The sequence below is a fragment of the Mercenaria mercenaria genome, chromosome 12, assembly GCF_021730395.1.
Source record: "Mercenaria mercenaria strain notata chromosome 12, MADL_Memer_1, whole genome shotgun sequence".
Classification (NCBI taxonomy): domain Eukaryota; kingdom Metazoa; phylum Mollusca; class Bivalvia; order Venerida; family Veneridae; genus Mercenaria; species Mercenaria mercenaria.
This window is the reverse complement of record NC_069372.1, coordinates 63924178-63940793: the sequence shown is the minus strand read 5'-3', so window position 1 is coordinate 63940793 and position 16616 is coordinate 63924178. Positions and strand designations below refer to the sequence as shown.

At 35.3% G+C, this 16616-nt stretch overlaps 1 protein-coding gene across 1 annotated transcript in view; it reads left to right on the top strand.

Moving 5' to 3' along the window:
* The first annotated feature begins 1538 nt into the window (after nucleotides 1–1538).
* LOC123534178 (uncharacterized) overlaps nucleotides 1539–16616 on the top strand; it is a 31748-nt gene continuing 16670 nt past the window's right edge. Inside the window, exon 1 of the mRNA XM_053520220.1 lies at nucleotides 1539–1751. The gene's annotated coding sequence lies outside the window, so the exon portion shown is untranslated. The remainder of the gene's footprint in view (nucleotides 1752–16616) is intronic.

Below are 16616 nucleotides of genomic sequence, written 5' to 3'. Positions count from 1 at the left end.
TAGAACAATTATTCAGAAGTACACATTATCATCTCATGTAGGCAGTGTTGAAACGGTTTCCGGATTCAAATCAGCACTGGCTACATTGATGTTTACACCATAATTCTAGTACAAATTGTTTTGCTTTAATTTGTCTTTTACTTTCTCTGACCCCCTACGCATGGCCATAATGTATCATTAAGTTAACATTTGCCATTAGAGGAAGAGAATTTTCTTTGTCAGCACTATGGAATATCTCCCAAACTGACAGCTAAAATGTGGGTATGAAGACATGAGTAATAAGGATTGTTTCTGTAAATGCTACCAAAATGTCAAGTATAGGTCCATAACGAAATAATAACAGGAACTGGCTTACATAAAACATAAAAATGCCACTTTAAGTCGGGACAAAATGAAAGATTTTTTCTTTCCGCCATTATCTGAGAGTGCTGCTTGATTACCTATTAAGTACTATTGTACCTTGTCTCTTCCCGGCAGCGAATGACGACTTTATAACCTTCGAATCACACTTATTACCAAAGGTGTAATTACAACAGTAACTGTTATTTGCTCATTGGTATGTCATGCAAGTTATCAGGGTCTTAAATTGACAGGGCGTTTTATTGGGAAATATTGGGACAGTTTTCAAATAAGCACCTCGTTATTTACATATCGCAGCCATGCTTTTTTTTGCAGAATTTTAGACGATAAGGTCATTTTTAGAGCGTGCAAATCATTTTAAAAGAATTAATATTAAACATAGTTGCTAAGTTTTCAAACAATTAAATTCGTGGAAAAAATAAGCTACTGTGTTCTGCAAGTTTTTTTTCATAAGCACTATTACAAATGTCAAATTGAGAACATTGAAATCAATACATGAGTATATTTTAATTTTTAGAGCATTAAATTAAAATAAAATTATGTAAGTTTTTAAAGCTTACTTACGGATTTATTATGCATTTTTCTTGTAAATATTGAACAAAGAATAAGCACGTGGGAAAGGTTTGAAAAACATATATAAACCGTTGAACTGGTGTGATATTAACGCTATATCGGCTTATCAAACGTGCAGAACTACCTTAACGCTCAATTATAACTGAATCATTGCGGGGAGGACTTATCTTAATCCAAATAAATTGTCAAATACACGCATATTATAAGACATTAGAAAATGTTTTAAGTGTAGTAACATAAATTCAGATCCAGGCAGTAAAAATGTAATGCATGGTTGGCTCATTATATGTGTCACTGACTGATCGCTAGTACTATATCTAGGTAAACATGTTAGATAAACTTCAAAATATTAATATAATACATTCATTGGACCAACCGATCGTTTATGATGAACAACTTGTGTTTGGTATTTCATTATTGTACAATTATCAGTCAGTCGAAACGGTAATAAAGACAACTAGCTATTATATTATCCCTAATTCCACAATTAACAAAGCCGTCACTAAATCTTGGCTGTTTAACTGAAGGGCGGAGTCAGAATTTCAATCAAGATAAATATAAATGTGACAGGCGAGTACGGTAACTGACTATTGGCTTTTCGATGAGACATTATAACTGTAAAGGGCAAACTCAGTTGCAAAGCGTAGTAAAACTGCGTTGGATAATTGCAACTCGCAAACGGTGTAATTTTATATTTATTAATAATATACGATATGAAAACATTAACACGTTTTCTTAACATGACAATGTGCTGCTGTTATTGATTTAGATTTCCAGAGATATACAAAGAGATAAGAGGAATGCAGGCGTTCTGAAAGGTGATCATATTACTCACATTCTATATGTTCAATATAAACCTTACATTTTTAAATGAATTTGTCAGTAAAGTTTCAAACTCAAAAGATATGACTAAGACAATTTGGTTGCTGGTATAATTTGTCTCCCATAATAATCATTATGTTATTTTGAGATATCATAGAAATATTTCATATTTTGTTTTTATTGTGATTATACTTAAGTGTGTAAGTGTATAGAAGTATACATTATTCCATGGTTACAAGTTTATAGCAAATAAAATCCAAGGACTGTTATTAGACATCGAATAATTACACTAATTTAAATATGAACGCCCCGGAATTGATTGGCATAAAGTCATACGAATAGCAAGTAGCATCCTTGTAAAACAGTGCATATACATTCTACACAATTCCTAAAACAAAAGTAACATGCCATTTGTTGAATACATGTAGCATGCTTGGTTAAGCTTCACTCCCTCTGAGAGGGGCGTTCTTTGATGAAAATGAACACACGTCTATAATGTATGAATGAAGAATTAATAAATGTTATTAGTTCATGTTGCCACGGTTATAATTAAAATATAAGAGCCCACATAGGTACGAACACAACAAATTACCACGAGAATGGGATATAAATGAATTTTAAAACTTTTGATTAAATTCCGGAAAGAAAATGTTGACAATTTGATTCCGTTTGACAAATTCGTTAAATTGAAACCGGTTTGTATAAGTTCCAAAAAAAAAAAAAAAAAAAAAAAAAGATTGGATTAAATTCCGTGAATCAAACCTTTTGACAAAACCATGTTGATTAAAGACGCACCACAAAATAACTATTTCTTTTTGTATTTCCATGATGGTACTTATACATGCTTTGCATGTAGAAAATGAGAAAAAACAAGTATCTAGTTATAAATTGACAGTGACAAATAATAGGCAAAGACTATGTGTTTAATGTCTAAAGATGCTATTAAATTAATGTAGTATTATAAGGTGCTTGATGTATTAAAGTGAGTTTAGTTTCTACAATGTAAGTTATAATTCTATGTTTATAAAACAATAATGAAAAGAGAATGACTAAATAAGATTGCTGATGAAGATGTGAAATGACATTAATTAAGTTGTACAACTCCCATCTTGTAGAATGGCTATATTATACCAGTATTATCAGAGTGATTTGCATGAAGTCCATGTGGAAGGAAGAGTAGGTAACTAGGTCGTGATGGGTCTTTAATTTCCTAAAAGATGTGTGCTTGATTAAATTCCATTTTAGTAAAAAGGCAACATTTGTACAGAAAATTGGATGAAATTCATGAAGGGGTAAGAATGGTGAACAATGGAAAATGGCAAAAGCATTATCTGTACCTAGGTTGGAACACTTTGATATGACAAGAGACCCTAGTAGCTTGCCAAGAAATTTGAAGCAATGGCTGAAACCGTTTCAATAGTTTATTGGCGTTTCGGGAGTCATAGACAAAACACAAAAACGAACACTACCGCTGCATCTGGTCGGACCGGAAGGGCAAGGGATTTTCGAAACACTGGACAACACTGTTCATGATAATAGTGTCGACGCTGCAATTGATGCATTAAATAATCATTTCAAGCCAAAACTTAATATATCATACGAATGACACAACTTCAAAACAAAAACAGAATTAAACTATCCAGACCAGTCCAACGCGATGCCCCTCTTTGCACCGCTTCTCTTTGATCTATATGGGTTTGTATGTATGGAGACTAGACTTCGGAGCTATGTTCCAGTGCTTGATTAAATTCCATTTTAGTAAAAAGGCAACATTTGTACAGAAAATTGGATGAAATTCATGAAGGGGTAAGAATGGTGAACAATGGAAAATGGCAAAAGCATTATCTGTACCTAGGTTGGAACACTTTGATATGGCAAGAGACCCTAGTAGCTTGCCAAGCAATTTGAAGCAATGGCTGAAACCGTTTCAATAGTTTATTGGCGTTTCGGGAGTCATAGACAAAACACAAAAACGAACACTACCGCTGCATCTGGTCGGTCCGGAAGGGCAAGGGATTTTCGAAACACTGGGCAACACTGTTAATGATAATAGTGTCGACGCTGCAATTGATGCATTAAATAATTATTTCAAGCCAAAACTTAATATATCATACGAATGACACAACTTCAAAACAAAAACAGAATTAAACTATCCAGACCAGTCCAACGCGATGCCCCTCTTTGCACCGCTTCTCTTTGATCTATATGGGTTTGTATGTATGGAGACTAGACTTCGGAGCTATGTTCCAGCCGAGGTCTGACGTGGGTCTGACATGCCATAGACTTAAGGGGTTTGGAGTTGACTTATATATTCCTGCGAAGAAAAACTAGAGCTTGATTTGTCTTTTTGGTTGACCTATTTATGTTGGCGTTCCACGAGAGATCGTTTGAGATATCCACGGAAAAGTATTTTGCTGAGGTTACCGTAACAGATTCTAATAACTTATTATGCAGGTAGTATTGTGAGGGAATAGAATGTTTCCTTCTTGTGACGTAAATAACTTGACACATGGAGGGATTGATTTCCATATCCGAGTACAACTCCCATTTCTCTAGAGTTTTAAGATCGTTCTTGAGAGTATTTGATTGCTTGAGATAGGTAAGTGACACGTATCTTGCAGTGTCATCTGCAAATACACGCACTTCAGAATGGATATTTTATGGAAGGTCATTTATATATGCAAGGAAGAGTAGGGGTCCAAGCACCGACCCCTGCGGAACTCCAGAAGAGACAGGTATGGGCTCGGAGCTTGTACCGTTTAGGATTACGGATTGAAGCCGGTTGTCGAGAAAGCTCTTAATCCATATCAGGGTTCACCACGGATACCATAGTTATGCATTTTAAACAGGACGTTCTCACGGCTCACTTTTTCAGATGTTTTGCTGAAATGTTATAGTATCAGGAGATATCTTTTAATTTCTTTCGGACTGTATACCTGTTGTTTGCTGTACACTGATTTGACAAGGTCATTTACAAGCATAATTATTTGTGTCACACTGGATCTTTGTTCTCGGAAACCGTGTTGGAGATTGTACAGAATGCCAAAGTTTGTAAAATGTTTTGTAATTTATGAGGACACTTTATGCTCCAGGGTTTTTCAAAGTACGCATGTAAAGGATATGGGCCTGTAGTTGGCTGGGTCTGACCTTTCGCCCTTTTTGTAGATGGGGGTTATATTTGCATTTTACCACTGGGAAGGTAAAGATCCTTCATCAATGGATTTCTGAAAGATGATTTCAATGATTGGTGACAGTTCCTTTGAAAGTGTTTTAACTTGATCTTGTCTGACCCACATGCCTTATGAGAGTTGAGATTTGACAGCAGCTTTTCTATGTCATTGGCATTTACATGAATATTTTGTATTCATGGGTAGTTTTCAGTGTCTCCAGATGTGAGTTTTGCTTTTGATCAGATATGTCTTGGAGTTTCATCTTGCAGTAGGATGCTAAGTGTTAAGAGGTAATTCTGGGCTAAATACCGACTGGAATTGCTTATTTTGAGCTGTTGCTTTCGAAGTTTCATTGGAATGAAGTTTGTTTTGGTATTTCAAGGGCAGTGAGGATGCTGAATCTTGTTTGGAATGTTTGAGGAGGGAGTAGAATATTTTGGCGTTTGGCTTCGATGGAAGAAGGAGAGGCATCATACTGGTTTACATTTAGAATATCTTCGAGGTATTTTTGATAAGCCTCTTTTAATTTCTTTCGGACTGTATGTGTGAGGTCCAAGAAATATTAACGATCAGGGTCATTTTTTGATTTCTTGATTTTTATCAAGCTTTCTGATTATCCTCTTTAGACTTTGAGTTACGCAGGGAAGATGGTTTCAAATGGACGATATATTTGACGGAATAAATTCTTCTGATAGGTTATTTAGAGTGGATTAGAAATTTTCCCGTAGATCTTAAATTGAAATCATTTAAATAAATTGTAACTATTATCTATTAATTAAAGGAAAAACGGAGGTGTGGGTGCGGTAGCCCCCATAAGAATAAATGTGGAGTAGTTATTGAATGTGCGTACCGCTAAAGTGCAGGTGTCCCAAGGGTGGAATATTTGCCCTCCTTTAACATTTTCCTGATGGTATTTATCAGTTGACTGTTTAAATCCTTACCAGTTTGCTTTGTATATTTACTTTGACCACGACAATGTTCTGGTCGCTGATGTCAGGTAAGATGTTAGATTTAATGCAAACACAGTTCAACGTGTCCTAACGTTTAAAAGGAGTTTGGATAGACTTTTAATTAGTTGCGGGACTATAGGGCTGCGCTTTTCTGTCTGTCTGACATTGTCCAGGTAACTCTATCATCAATAATGGAATTTTGTAATATTTCTTAGCAAACATTTTGCCCATAATGAGGCGAACTTTCCAGGACCCATAGCTTAAAGTTCTAGGCAACACTAAGGGGGTCAAATGTCAAAAGGGCTTTTCCCTGTCTAGTTCATAACTCTGTCATCAATTTGGCTGAAATCCGTGAAGGCAGGTCATGGTCTGCACTGGTCGCTATTCAGTCAGTATATATTCAGTGAACAACCCATCAAATAATAAATGGTGATGAACCAGTCCATTTTAGAAATTTAGCAGGCTAAAGATTAACAAAGTTAGCTTACATTTTAACAAGATAAGCAGTCACGTGTGACTGTAAAGTATCACACCGAACAGGTAGAAAACGCGGCATCCACAACAGTGTTACAACGTTTTTTATATGTTCTGATCACAAACCTAACCTTATCTAAATTTTAGTTAAAATAATCATTTTGATTACGTTTCATATATATAGGTACAAAATTCGTCCTCAAAAGCGTTCACAAGGCGTTTTTTATGATTTATCTGAGAGACATTTTCACTCAGGATAACCTAATTTCGTAGTTAAGATAGATTTCACAAAGACAAATATTTTAACTAGGTTTTCTGTATATATAAAACTAAAATATTCCATTCAATAAAAAAATCGATTAGTAAGTAAACAAACAATATTGGCCATGTATAGCTACTGACCGATGTACGAATCGACCAGTGAATTAAAAACATTCTTACAAAGTTGTGTGTGTATATATGCTTATGTTTAGAAGCTACCGGTAACCCATATGGACGACCTCCCCAGAATGTTAGCATTGTTAATCGGAGAATATTGCAATATACAGATGACGCTCCAATTCCAGAAGTTGCCCTTGTTCTTTAGCGTGCCAGGTGTAAAGCACCGATAGTCGGGACTCTATCCCAATGTTAGTAATGTTTGGCTGGAGTAGTGGGGGCTCGAAGTCACGACCCCTGGTTTCGTAGGCAGACAGTGTCACCATTGGACCACTGTGTTTGCTCTTCTTACAAAGTTACATGTTACATTTATATGCACGTATATCAGATAATTTTCATTATGGCAAATAAGGCTTTTCTACGATTAAACCTTTGACCGCAAAAGATTGACCAAACACTTTGAGAAGTTGGCATGTAGATCAAGTTAAAAACGTGGCATCTAAAGCGTAAACAAAGATTTTGTTTGTAATGAACCGGTGACTAATATATTGTATCCAAAATGACCAAACACTGAACCTTTCTCTGCACCGTTTACAAGAGCTTTTAAGGATTTGTCTCTGTGACAGAGTTTTTGACGCAAGGTCAACTAGTTTCCAAGTTTACCTAGATTTTATAAAGAAAACATTCTCACCAAGTTACGTATGTATCACATTGAAATATGACCTGTAGTGTGTCATTAAGACTGGGCCAAAACTGTGATATCTAAAGTTAAACTCATTGACGACGTGCACTGCTTTACTAACACAATACTTCATTTGACGGACTACGACGAAAACATGGAATTTACAACAGCTCACAGTGAGGACTTTGTGTTCAGCTGAAGAAAATTATACATCAGTTTTTTCTTAAGTATATAGGAAAATGTATTCTTAGTAGTTTTGGATAAGTAACAATTATGATTAACGTTGCCAACGATGCATTTGGAATACTGAACCAGACCTAAATGGCAATATTATAAATACATTGCTTGTTGCTTTTCTTAAACTTGCGTATTACAGAACTATAAAAGACTCCGTGCATCTTGAAAATCACCAGATACTTACTACGTACAAGTCATGTCTAAGTTTACAGAATATTAAAATTAGATCAAATAATAATAGGTAAGGGTAGATTTCTCGAAAGCACAGGGCAACCCACAACAAAGAAAATATTAAAGACGGATTGCTTCAAAAATCCAAGTACATGTTAGTTTTATGCAAAATATAGAAAAAGGTAGTGGAATGGGTAGAAAGGGGGAGTTGTTGAAGGGAAGAGTACAAGTACATGTTAATTTTATGCAAAAATAGAAAAAAGGGGAAGGAAGGGGTAGAAAGAGGGTGGGGGTGGAGAGTCGTGGGGGGTGGGGGGGGGGGGGTGGCGTTGAAGGAGAAAGTGGAACAAGGATATATATTCCTCAATCACAGTTACCCTACAACGTATTCCACAGCAGCGCAGACACTCATGTACAAACGACAAACGCACGCGCAAACATGCGCACACGCACACGCACACGCGCGCACACACACACACACACACAAACACACAACTAACTTACATAGATAAGATAAAACAACACTGTAGGGCACCGCCGAAGACACACAGATTCACAGGCAAACAAACGCACACACATAAGCAGGAAAAAACAACAATCGGGCAGAAAAATGTCATCTTGACAGTGAACAAAGGGGAATAACCTTACGAATATATGAACATTGGCATGCTTAAACTCCTTTGTATATTTATCATTATTGTAATGAAACCGTATTAGCTCGTGTTAGGGAATTCAAAATGAAAGGTTTACTAGGATCAGTATTTTTACTACTTACTATTTTAAGAACAATGCAAGGAATTTTCTAATTCATTCAAGTGTAATTTATTTTGTACGGAAATACTACAATACTGCTTTGATTTATTCATGATATCATTTTTCGTGTCGTTTATCGCCTGATTTACCACAGTTCAGGGGTAAGATACGTAGGAACTGTACTACAAGAGCGTTTACCCGTACTATGAATCGTGGTAAATCAGACGATAAACAACATGGAGTTCTTGTTTTCATTCTAACATCCCGATGATGATACCAAAAATGCTAAACTACATTAATCTAGTAGAAATGAACCTGACACCACGTGCTTGTTTGACGTCTTTATTGACGTTATAATGTTCTCTCAATAGCCTGCGCGTCATCCCTTATAAGATCTATCCATACCATATATTAAAGCCACAATAAAGGTCCGGAATAAGATTTATTTTCTCCCCAATACACGCCAAATGTTGTCAAATACATATGGAGATAAACATAATAATCATTGCACATAAATGTAATGAAATAATCATTTCGAATCAGTAGAATATATATAAATAATGTCAAATTATTCAGTGTGATGTGTACTTCAAAACTGCCCTTCCACACAAAGATCATTTACCTGTTAGTAAGGATATTTTATAAACAAAATTTAGGGGTGTACGATTTTTCTTCATGCGTATCAATAATCAGGCTAATTAATTCTGTAATCACATGCAGTCTACCTATACAATGTAGTTTAAAGCCCATTAAGAGTTTGGGAACGGCATAATTTTTTTCTTTTGAAAAAGATATGATCAGAATTGTTCCTTCCAAATATTTTAAGTTATGCTAACAGACGAAGGGACAATCAATGTCAACTTATATCAAAATAGTTATAATAAATAAAGCTCCAAAGTACCTAATGTACCACAAAATTCCTTATCGTTATCTATAACAAACAATCAAAGTATTACGTATATAATCTTGATCTTTAAGATAAAATTTATTTAAAGTCGGCAAGACATCGAACAAGTACAACATAAGCTCATGGGGGCTTTTGAACCGACTACAGATTAACATATGGTATATATTAAAACAATTGTATAAAAGCTGCAATGATAATATGGATTTTAGTGTTAACGAGTTAAATAGCATTTAGCACAATATACCAATAAAAATATCTAAACAATCTTAAACTATGACATATGCCTATCTAGGATGTCACTTAAAAGGAAGAAGATAAATCACAGATAGATAAATTTAATAAAAGATTCTTGTATAAAAATATTACAGTAAGTAAAATTGGTTTTGTATTTAACATAAAGATCCATGATTAAGGTCAGTAAAAGATTGACAGATATCTTATCTTTAAAGATGTATTATTATTTTGATAATGAGATCGGATTACTACTCCCGCACGACAATTTAAACGTCAGCATATCTATATCATTGTTTGATTGTTATGGTTCTCATGCATTGTTGAACTCAAAAAGGTTGTAAAAGATATTTCCATTCCTTTTCAGTGTTCATTATTTTCTCAGTGGAAAAGTAAGTCATAAGTCGATATTGCAGATGTAAATTTAGTGTCACATCAAAGATGATATTAGTTGAAGATACTCTTAGGGGTGTTTTGACATTTTTGGACATTTTTTTTCATATAAATTCTCATACTTTCATGTATTAGATGCCAAAAAAAATGAATGTAAAAGTTCAAATATAAACCTTTATTTGATGAATTTCAAAAATAATATTAGGTATCTTGACATGGTTCTGTACATTACGGTGATATATTTAGACGAGTACCCAGCTGAGACAACCATATTGCAGGGCCGGATCTAGAAATTTTTGACTGGGGTGGTTGGGGGCGGGGATGGGGGGGGGGGGGCACCAGTCTTGAACGAAGTCGTCACCGCCGAGGGGCATAGCAAGGTATTTGAGGGGGTCGCCTTTGCCGATGTTAGGGGATTCAGGGGTTAGGGGGTGGTCTTTTCCATGGATTTCTTTTAATATTGTTACGAAATTGTATCCTCAGGTGCATTTATTGGTTGGTGTACTCCCCTCATGTAAGTGGGGCCAGGAGGCTCTCCTCCTAGAAAATTTCAAAATACAGGCATGAAATGATGGCCTCTGGTAAATTTTTAGGTATAATTTTTGGGTTTTTACAGGGGTATGTTACTTCCCTCTTTTTTATTGGTGAGGAGGGGGGTCAGGGGTCTCTCCTTCTTGAAATTTTCAAAATGCAGGCATGAAGTGGTGGCATCTGGAGAATTTTTGGGGTGTTACAGGGGTATATTACTCCCCTCTTTTTTTTTGGGGGGGGGGGGTGGTGGTGAGGGTGTCGGGGGCTCTCCCTCTGGAAAATTATGAAATACAGGTATGAAATGGTGGCCCCTGGTGCATTTCTGGGTCTAAATTTTAAGAAAAAAATGTACCTTTACCAAAACAGTATGGTGCATCTTTGATGAGCATAGGTCACTTCTCAGCCAACTGGTGTGGGGGGGGGGCAGGGATGCACGGGCCCCCTCGGCCCGGCCCTGGATTCGGGCCTGATATTGGGCGAGCCTCTAGTACAGTACAGTGATAAATAACTTTTTTTTTATTCTATATCTATTTTATTTTAATTAAGATTAAAAATTATTCACTGAATACCGTATTTCTACAACTCTGTTAGAGAACCAACTACACCCGATTTACAATCGGAACATTTTCATCTGTTTCGGGTTTTATCGTATGCTTTTCATGGGACTGCTGAACCGTAATCTTCTTGTAAGTTTCAACTGGTGTCAATTCGAGGCCGACACTAAACTCTATTACGGTTCTTTGCGCTACCTTGTCCGTTGACGTCGCCATTTTCTCGTATATCTAGAAGCAGATTAACCTTGGAGAACTGTCACTGCACATGCATAAACAACGTCAGTTCTTCAAAACTTCTACTTATGACGTTGAAAAATATCAGTTGATGTGCACGGGATTTTTAGGGCCTAGCGCAACGGGTTGTTAGGTTACTGAGACAAACAGCACGGAAGACAGCCTATTAAAACGGAGCATGTTTGGGCTGCATCGTCATACCACTTTGATTATAACACAAGACCGGTATCATTTACATCATTAATACCAACTGCACATTATCTCTATCTACTAGTCTGGTAGAATGCTTACTAAAATCCATTTTCCATTTGTTCAAAACAATATCACACGTTTGAAATGCCATTCTCTGTGGCAACTTCCATACGAATAGCATTTTTTCTTGGACTGAGAAACGCCTATCCTGGCTATGGACTTCTAAACTATTTCATGATTATTATCACTATTAGCCTGCAGTTCCTTCTGAAGATTTGGCCTTTGAACTTCCTTATCAAAAATCTTATGATGCAATAAAATTTGCTTTACATATCGAGGAGTGAATGCGAAAGAGTTCTAAGTACATATAAATAAAGAAGCACTTAAAACTCTTTCGAGTTCACACCTCGATATGCACGTTTCGGACAAAACCGTACACTTTATCCAAGTGTTCTCTGCTTCACAGTACTTATTCAATAAAACGGTTAAGCGTCTTACCTGCTCCCCTCTTTTTGTCAGCGTTTCAACTATTTTATGAACTTTTTTGTAACTTATCTTATTATACATTGCATATTAACTAATACCACATATACCAGCATAAGTATTGTCAATCAGATTAACATTTGAAAGTCTGTTCCAATCTAAATATACAATTATGAATATACTAGAAAGATCATTCTATCATATGAAGACATGAAGGATTGATTATCAGAGTTATTATTGTTATTATAGTCTCTCAATGTTACCGGTATATCATCAGATTTAGAGTATTTTCAATGTTATTCGCATTGATAAAAAGCAATAGACCGACCATGAATCACACGATTACCACGCAAAGACAGGGGTCCACCCCTGTTGACAGCATTTACAACAGTTCTTAGATTGCTGGTGGTTAGGCTTTCCTCTCTAGACTGGTCTTGTTGAATGTAAACATCACGAAATAGGGTGTCAGGAGGGTTACGTATAACTTTCATGACTTTAGAACGATCCTCGGCAATGGAGGAGGCAATTACAACATAAGGAGAAAAGAATCTCTATTGTTGGTATTTGCAATTTGACGGGCACTAGTAACCTTTAAATTATCTACCTTCATGTGGTCATTGTCGCATTAACTTTTTCTGCCACATTTTAATTCACAGATTCAGGTAGCTTTCTGATTATCACATTAACTCCCTGGAGCCGAAATGCGACTATAGGCGTTATATTTTCTACCCCCGTAGCATCGATATCAGACTATACGCGCGTTATCAGGACTCCCCAGGACGGCGATTGACGAGTATAGTCGCGGCACCGAGATCATGCTAACTGTGACATGTACTTGTTAATTTTTGATAATCATGACAAAAGCAAAATTATTTTGCATACTGGGTATTATTTCTCAGATGTTATTATTAGTGCTAATTAGTTCCCTTGTTAAAATAAGTGTTTACAATTATGCGGCCATGTAAAAACGAAATCCATTGTGTTTCGTTTATACTGTATTTCAAAGGAGTAAAATAATGTTGTCTGCCAAATATCTTTCTTAGAATAAAGAAAACATTCATTATCATGCAGCATCTGACATGTCAGTCCGTCGAATGATGATTCAGACGACGAAATTCCATTATCAGAGAAATGAATGGTCGGAAAAAGTTAAGTTTTAGACGGCTTAAATATTCGTACACTTACATCGAATACGATACAAACGGAAAAACATGAACACAACAAAACATATTTTATAAAATACAAAAACAACGTGACTAAATAAACATATGATTGTAAATTTAATAATCTTAAAAAGACTTTCAAAGGTAAATGTAAATATTACAACATAACTGTCTCAGCGCGAGTCACAAAACGTTTGTGTACATGAATGCATCAAAATTAACCATGATCAACGGGTGTCAATTTTAAGTATGCTTATGTAAATATTCTTTGTAAATATTGTATTTCTATTTATAGCGTGTGAAAAAGTAAGAGAACCAGAAACGTTTAAATATTTTAACGCAGTAGGTTCGTTAAAACTGTAAATATTTCGAAGTGAAAATATCTTTCTATTTGGATATAGTTTACCGATGAAATAGAATAAAATAATACTTTTTTCAAACTTTGAAGATTTTGTAAGTTTAATTTAATTTTCACCCATGATTCCCTGTTTGATTTCAATTGACTGCATGCACGTGAGATTGTGAGAAGATCAGAAGACGTAAAGTGGTAATTATTATCTCGCCGCAGCAGATATGTTACGATATCGGCCTCAGGGAGTTAAGCTTCCTTGAATTACCGAAATTTTCGTCTGACGGAAATATCTGAATATCTTGTACAGCATCAGTTATGGAATTCATTTTCCCAGTAAATGTACCTTTATCATTGTAAATATCTGCCCGAACAGTATCGATTTTTCCATCTTAACACTTATTTAGACGCTTCATTTCTGAAGTTACACATTTGTCTTATAACTGGGCAAGTTTGTCTAATAATTTTCTTCCGAGTTGTTCGCTTTCAAGTTGATCTATTCTGATAGAAAAAATGGTATTGACACTTTTTTTTTATTTCATCCACAATACCACCAAGTTTATTCATTATAAGTCCAAACCCTCCACTATTGTTTGGATGAAGGATGTCCATACAGTGTCCTTCGAACTTCAGCTGTAAGCTGATCAGTATAATTTTCACATTCATTTAAACACTGTTCTTTACTTTTTTTAAACACGTTTCATTACCATCAATCATTTCCTATCCCGTACTTTCTTGCTGGTTGGTGTATGTGTTACTTTCTCAACCTCGACTCCCTTTAACGAGTGTAGATTTTCCCCATTTTTAGCTGATCACTGTCCGGCGTCCGTCGTTTGTCTGTCTGTCTGTCTATCTGTCGTCTGTCTGTCAACATTTAGCTTGTGTACGCGATAGAGGCTGTACTTTTAAATTGATTTTAAATTTGGTCAGAATGACTACCGTGATGAAGTCTAGGCCGAGTTTGAAAATGGGTTATCTGGGGCCAAAAACTAGGTCGCTAGGTCAAATCAAAGAAAAACCTTGTGTATACGATAGAGGCTGTACTTTTCAATTAATCTTCATGAATTATGGTCACAATGATTGCCTTGATAAAATCTAGAATGAGTTCGAAAATGGGTCATCTGGAGTCAAAAACTAGGTCACTAGGTCAAATCAAAGAAAGACATTCTGTATGCGATAGATGCTTTATTTTTGAATTAATCTTCATGAATTTTGATCAGAATGATTGCCACGACAAAGTCTAGGTCAAGTTTGAATATGGATTATCTAGGGTCAAAAAGTAGGTCATTAGGTCAAATCAAAGAAACACTTTTTGTATGCGATAGAGGCTAAACTTTTCTATTGAGCTTCATGAAATTAGGTCAGAATGATTTTCTTGATTAAATCTAAGTCATATTTAAATATGAATTATTTTGGGTCAAAAATAAGGTCACTAGGTCAAATCAAAGAAAAACATTTTGTATGCGATAGAGGCTGTATTTTTCAAATAATCTTCACGAATATGGTCAGAATGATTGCCTTGATAAAATCTAAGACGAGTTCGAAAATGGGTCGTCTGGGGTCAAAAACTAGGTCATTAGGTCAAATCAAAGAAAGACATTCTGTATGCGATTGATGCTATATTTTCAATTGATCTTCAGGAAATTTGGTCAGAATGATTGCCTTGATGAAATCTAGGTCAAGTTTGAATATAGATTATCTTGGATCCAAAATTAAGTCACTAAGTCAAATCAAAGAAAAATCTTGTGTATGCGACAGAGGCTGTATTTTTCAATTTATCTCCATGAATTTTGGTCAGAATGATTGCCTTGATAAAATCTAGGTCAAGTTTGAATATGGGTCAACTGGGGTCAAAAAATAGGTCATTAGGTCAAATCGATGAAAAACGTTGTGTATGCGATAGAGGGTACATTCTATCAATTGATCTTCATGAAATTTGGTCTGAATGATTGACTTGATGAAATCTAGGTGAAGTTCGAATATTGGTCATCTGGGATCAAAAAGTAGGTCACTAGGTCAAATCAAATGAAAACCTTGTGTATGCGATAGAGGCTGTTTTTTTCAATTGATTTTCCTGATAGTAAGTCAGAATAATTATCTTGATGAATTCTAGGTAAAATTTGAATGTGGGTAATCTGTAGTCAAAAAGTAGGTAACTAGGTTAAATCAAAGAAAAACCTCGTGTATGTGATAGAGGCTGTATTTTTCAACTGATCTTCATGAAATTTTGTCAGAATGATGGCCTTGATAAAATCTACATCAAGTTTGAATATAACAAATAACATTTTACAGTTTTCTTTGCCTTTTTGTGTTAGAAATATCCGCCATCTTATTGTTACCAGTACATTTTTGCAAGAAGGTCAGTCATCTTGGATGCCATATTGAATTTCAATTCAAGGTCTTCTACGAAGAGAGCAAAAAAATGGACGAAATTACCTCCCCTTGACGTAAGCCTATAACATACTGGAAAAAATATCAGAATATGAATTACAGCATCTTACGCATGATTTTACTTTATCATACATATCCTTTATAATGTGCAAATTTTTTCCTTGAATGCCACACATGTACATTTTCAACCATAGTGAATTTCTACAAATACTATCAAAACAGGATTTCTACAAATACTATCAATAACTCCTACAAATAAGCGTTAATAATTTTTTAGGTAATGTACGTTGTATAACAGAGTGCAGAATAAACACAGCATCAACAGTCGACTTTCCTTTTCTAAAACCGAACTGGTAATCAGAAATTACTGAATAATTGTTACAAAATGTTTCAATTCTATTATTTAATATTGTAGTAAATAACTTAAACATACAGCTAACAAAAGTTATTACTCTATAATAATTCACAACATTAGGGTCACCCTTTTTAAATACGGGTACAATAATACCCTCTGTCCATTTTCTGGGAAAAACCAGACTCTAGGATAGCATTAAATACATCACAAAGATGAGGACATAAATCGTCTATAGATTCAATACAATACTCGTTTAAAAGACA